The sequence below is a fragment of the Eurypyga helias genome, unplaced genomic scaffold (genome assembly GCF_000690775.1).
Source record: "Eurypyga helias isolate BGI_N326 unplaced genomic scaffold, ASM69077v1 scaffold35243, whole genome shotgun sequence".
NCBI classification, from domain to species: domain Eukaryota; kingdom Metazoa; phylum Chordata; class Aves; order Eurypygiformes; family Eurypygidae; genus Eurypyga; species Eurypyga helias.
The window spans coordinates 73,589-79,610 of NW_010239900.1; the positions used below are offsets into that span (position 1 = coordinate 73,589).

At 38.9% G+C, this 6,022-nt stretch overlaps 1 protein-coding gene across 1 annotated transcript in view; it reads left to right on the top strand.

The window, feature by feature from the left end:
* CPEB3 (cytoplasmic polyadenylation element binding protein 3) overlaps window positions 1–523 on the top strand; it is a gene marked incomplete at its 5' end in the record, with an annotated part of 53,047 nt that extends 52,524 nt beyond the window's left edge. Inside the window, one exon of the mRNA XM_010148305.1 lies at window positions 455–523. The remainder of the gene's footprint in view (window positions 1–454) is intronic.
* Between the last annotated feature and the right edge of the window lie 5,499 nt (window positions 524–6,022).

Genomic DNA, 6,022 nt, shown 5'->3' on the forward strand with positions numbered 1-6,022 from the left:
GAGAGAGAGAGAGAGAAGCTGGAAAATGTACAATATATCATAATGTTGGATTAAATCTAAAGCAAAATCATCATAAAGAACAGCTGTAAACACAAACTCCATTTGGTGCTGAAAGTTGTGAATAGAAGGTGAAAAAATATTTTCCCTTAATTTGTATATTTATAATCAAGTGTGATTATGCACGACTGACCAGAATTGTGAGAGTTCTTCTGTTTGTATTTTTTTAAAGAGAACTTTTTTTAGTTTATTAAATTATGACATGCTCCCTTTTGTTTTGTAAATGAATGTGCCCCTGAGTTGTTAATATGTTATATTAAAAGAGGGTCCTTCAAAAAAAGTTATTTTTTAAAATATGGAGTTCTGAACTGCAACTTGACTAAGAAGCCCCTGGGTACAACAGGTCCTATTGTGGCCTTTTCTGATGTGAGACTTGAACTAGTCGATTTTTTTGAAGGCTAACCTAACCTCGACTATTTGTTGTTATGTGCAATACTGTTTGTACTGTTTGTATAAAAAAAAAAAAAGAAAAATGAAAAGAAAAAAGGCATAAATCTTTATTGCAGATTTATTTTCATTGCAGACTTTAGACATTGTGATTCACTAAAATCATTTTTCTACTGTCAAATATGTACCTTTTCTTCATGCTGGTATTTTTTCAATAGTAATGTAGCCTTTGTACTGAGACAAATTTTCATTGTTATTTTTAGAAAGATTTTTTGCTAAGAAAAAAATTAAACATATTTACATATTTTTCATTTTTATTTCGTATTTTCTTTAAGGAGTGCTTTCTCAACCATTAATATAGTTGTTTCTGGGAGAGACTTTCATATCTGGTCAATGTCATTAATATTATTTTGTATTTTTACTTGGAATAAATTAATTTTATGATGCTAATTCTTTAAAAGTTTATTTTTTTCATTTTCGGTTATTTTTGAAGCTAAAATCTTTGTAATATTGTTACTAAAGTGTCTAGTTTTTTGAAATGCAAAGCTTTATGTATTAACTTGCTGATGTGGTTTACAATAGTGTGGCAATGATGAAAATGGTTGGTTATGTAAAGTGATTGGAAAATTGTAACAAAGAATTGGGCAATAAAATGACAGAATGAAGCAGAAAAAAATGTGATATTTTGAAAAGCCTTTTCCTTTATCAAAATGATTTAGGGAGATAATAGGGATGTCACAGTACCAGTTCGCTGTCTAGATTTATACACCACCAGTGTTGATGAAATACTATTGCCGTTATAAGGAACTAAATCTACTGAAACAATGGGGTTTTGACCCTGCCCATTCAGCATAATGCTCCATTACTTTTCTTGTCATGAACTCAATAAACTCTCTTTTCAATAGTCTTCGATTGAACCTCCTAAAATATATATTCTTCATTCTATTTTGCCACCGTGTTACTTACTTAAATTGACCCTTTCCTGCACAACTTCCTTCCTGCATCCGTTTCTCAGCGGCAGCATGGAGCAGGCCGGCGGTACCCACATCATTTTCTAACGAAGTCACCACACCGTGCTGGCAGCTGCCTCGTTAATGCAAAGTTACGCACGTCCGTTTTCTGGTAGCAATGCCGTAGCCCATATTGCCACCACGTCCGAACCTCTGTTCGGCTTCTTTGTCTTTCTCCGTTCTTCTCTGCCTCTCCTGTGTCTGTGTCCTTTTGTTCTGTTGTATTGGCGATACCAAGGGCCAGTATCAAACCATCTTTCGCTTCACCTCCATGTGCATCACTCCTGTTTCCCTATGCAGCCAGAAGAGACCCCTTCCTGAAGCCAGTGACTCTGTTCTGGCACCTAAAACAATCCAGACTAAAACTGGTGTTGCGTAAAGAGGGCACGCGGTGACTTTCTCCAGACCAGACAATTCCTTCACCAAGCTCCCGCTGACCTGGTAGGCTAACTGTGCTAGAGCGTCAGCGTGGCTCGTCTGGAACTTGCTGAAAGGAACGTGGCCAGGGGCGGTCCACTGTGTACCCTCTGTGTGTTTAGTTCTGTAAGTAATGTATAGACTAGATCAAATAGTGAAGTAAAATTTAGACTCAAATTAGGTACTACTGGTTGGAATGTACACAAATTGCAAATAAAGGAGATTACGGAATGAAGAGGGAATAAAAAAATTCCTGCTAAGTGGTACAAAGTTTATGCTTATATTTCTGCCTACATGCTTGTATTTTATAGCCTGCTAGCAAGGCATGGGCTAAAACAAACCGTATTGCAAATATGCAGTTAGCAAATGACTTTGCTGAATTCACTATCTGTTAGAGTAGTAAAAAAAAGAAAAAAAAAAAAGGCGCTTAACTGGGCAAAGCTCCCATGTTAATATTTCAGTATTGTGACATCTCTACTTGCAAGGTATGAGTGAAAGATTAGTCACAGATTTGTAGAAATGTCTCTTTTGTTTAATCTGGCTTGTATGTAGTTGCTTTTATGCGAGTTTGTATGATGTCAGCTAAACCCTTCTTTCTTTTCCTTCCTGCCTTCCTTTCTTTTAAACCAGACAAGCTTCTTAATCTCTGCTGCTATAGTGATCTCTCATACCACAGAGTATTTTATATTCCTGTCAGTGACTACTCTATACCCCAAATGGGTAGCTGGTCAGAAGTCACATGGGTCACGTAATTCTGACACACTCACATTTACATGAGAAAATGTTTAGCAGTAAGTAGAAAACCAGGGTGCTAGTAAGAGATAATTTTGGCTCCTTTTTTTTTTTTTTTGGCCTGGATGTAGTTCTTTTGGGGTATAAAGTATTAGATATTTGTAATTTTACTGTCAAAATAATGGACATGACTTTTAGAGCATTCACAGCTAAGATCTCTGTACTTGTTTTTCAACTAATTTTAAATGTACTGTATCTTTTATTACATGTTCTCTTAGATTGTTTTTGCTAGTAATTCTAACAAGGCTTCTTCCTTTTTGGCTTGGACTAATGCTTGTATGGAACTGCAGTACTGTGACTAAACATGGAGCTCAATGCTGCTATTGCTTACAACTGCTTAAACTTTGTAGTTTGGACTTTATTTTTTTCTGTAATAACTTATTAAATATAGTTGTATGAAGTACTGATATTTGTCATCCTTTGCTCATGCCAAGGAGATCCTGGGCTATGCATTATGGGAATGTAAACTAGCTACACAACCCCTACATCTTGTGTTAGGAAACAGTTTACCCTAGATAAGGTTACTCAAATACCCACCTTACAACACGCACATAATCTTTTCTAGTTATTTTCTGATACAACGGTACCGTCCACTTAACGTTCTCGCTCTGAAATGGAAAAGCCACCCTTGATAAGGCATTTATTGTGCTAAGCCGAAGGTAAATACAAAAATATATACTGTGGAAGTATGTCTGAGAAGGTAGTTTTCTCCACCAAATGCAGTATCAAGTGCCTTGAAAAAAGGAACTGTTGCATTACCTTCTCTAACAAAAATTGCTGGCTAGCATACTGCACTTTTTTATTAGCAGTTGGACAATGCTGCAGGCTACAGATTGGACCGATCAGTTAAAAATTAAAAAGCACTGCAATGCTAGTTCCTAATAGTTTCCGGTTTAAGAACAGGAGACGGTTCAGGCTCAGCAATACAGCTGCTTGGAAGTCTGCTGAATACTTCCTTGAAAAAATGTGAATTCTGCCATGTCAGGGCAAGTGAAGAACCACAAAAGTGCAGCGCATGTTCTGCGTCAGTGCTCTCTTTCAGTGTCCACATAACTACGGCCCAATCCCCCTGCTGGAATACCAGCACTAGGAACTACGGGCTGGAGTGCCCCACTTGAACAGGAACTGCCTAGGGACAGAATTAAATGCCCTGCGTCAAAAGCCGATGAGGTTATGTGTGCTGACAAACTGCTGTGCACGCTCCCTTCGGGTGCAGAGCCCTGTGCCTTGCGTTCCGCTCTTCTGCCCTAACATCGCCATCTGCGGTAGCTCAAACGCGTGGAAGATGAAAGCTTGGGTGCCAGAAAACAAACAGAATGCTCAGGCAAGGGCTTGTTTTCAAACTGGTCCTGAATAACCGTAACTCTCAGGAGACTGGTCCCACTGACTGTTCTTCCAGAAGTGCTTTCACAAGACAGTGATTGTACAAGGAATTCTAGTAACAAACAAACAGATGTATGAGAACTTGCAGCTTCTGGTTACCTCAGAGTTAAATATGAGAAAAGAATTCTTATGAACACCTTCCACTCAATACATGTTAAACTGCTTATTGTAGCCTCTCTCCATACAATGTTCCATCTGGACAAAATCAGTCTGGGTTTACCCCCAACCCCTATTGCAGAGAACAACCGTGGGAGAAAGCACAGCCTCTCTGGAACTTCTAATCCCCAATCCTCCCAGGGCTGCGCTACTGATAAAAGTAAGCCATGCCAGTTCTAAGATACTGATACTGACAATTGTCCTTCTCCAGCTGATAGTGGCATTTGGCATTTAACTCAGCCATTGCCTGCATTAAAAAAACGCTGCACTAATTTAATTTAAACCAATGCACTTTAAATACAAAAGGCTGCAGAGCCTCTTTTGCTTCTGGTTAATATGCAGTATTTTTGCTAGGCTTAACCTGAACTAAAATAGCTATCTATCTAACTATTGAAGCTTCTGTATTAAACCTATTTAGGGACGCTTCTACACTAAACATTTTTGTACTCAAGGCACCAAAGCAATGTCACCCCTCACACAGACCAAGCTGTTAGAAGCCATAAGCTGCTCTCCTCGTGTTCAGCAAAATCTGAACAGCATGAGCACATGGGGAGAGCTCAACCAGAGAATGGGTTGTTAAACAAGCAACATATTTAACTTGTGTTCATAAAAACGTTACTAGCTACTTGCAAAAGCCCTATACGGCACAATTCCATTAGGAACACAGGACAAAGTCGCGTGCACCAGATGAACATACAAACTAGGCGAGTCCAAATGGATCCTCTCTCTCTCTCTCCAGAGGCAGGCAAGGTTTTGCAAGGTTTATCATAGGATTACAAACTGTTCCTGGAGCAATTTGAGAAGGAAACATGATAAAAGTCCAGAAATCTCCCCCTTTTCCTGTTCTGGAAGGAGAAATAAAATATCAGCAGGTATAAAGTCATACAGCAGGCCCTTGGCAATAGCTAGGACAGCTGCCCCCCTCATCACACAGTACCTTTCCAGCGCGGCCTCGCCAACCATTACCTGACTAGCACGGTAGGTACTTGGGGCTAAACCAGCAGAATCAGGTATCCACTTGCTGCTTTTAGGTACCTGACTGACATTTATTTGCTACCAACTTCCTAAAATTCCTTCTGAGCTGCTGCCTGGCATGGCTTGTGCCTATGTTTGTGAACAGGAATATGTAAAACTGCTTGTGTATTAGCACTTCCGAATTATTCAGTAACCCAAGACCCACTTAGTCTCAAGGTATTTCCCTGTATTTTTTTACCTGCAGGCCTAAACACAAAAAGCACTTGCAAACACATTTACAGGACCGAGTTTCACATAAAGGAGAAGAGAGGTGTGCTTCTCCTTCTCCATCCAATAACCTGAGCAGTTAAAACACTTGGGGATTTTTTTTTTTCTCTTCCCAAATTTCCTGCACCATGGAGCAAGGACTAAATCTTTTTGCTCATGGTTGTAGCAACTACTCTTATTTTGTGACACATACTTCGGTTTCTACCAATTGCAGAAAAGTGTTCTCTGAAACAGCATAAGCATCACCACTAAGGTCAATTAAAAAAATTGAAACAATTGTTCATAAAATTACATGTAACACAATAGTGTCCTCTGATACACCTTGACTTCCTTGCCATCTTCAAATTGCACTACAGACCCATTGAAATAAAGTTTTGAAAGAGAAGTAAAACTGGGACAATTCATATGCAAAATACTGCCAAAAATCACGGCACAAATACAACTCATGATCTCATCTCATCTTTCCTCCAAGATCTTTGCCTTTCAAAGTTACACAAAGGCCTCATGTCTCACTGTTACATTACAGAGCACGGTCTGAGTCAAATAAAATACACATGAAATTCTAAGAGATGGGCCAA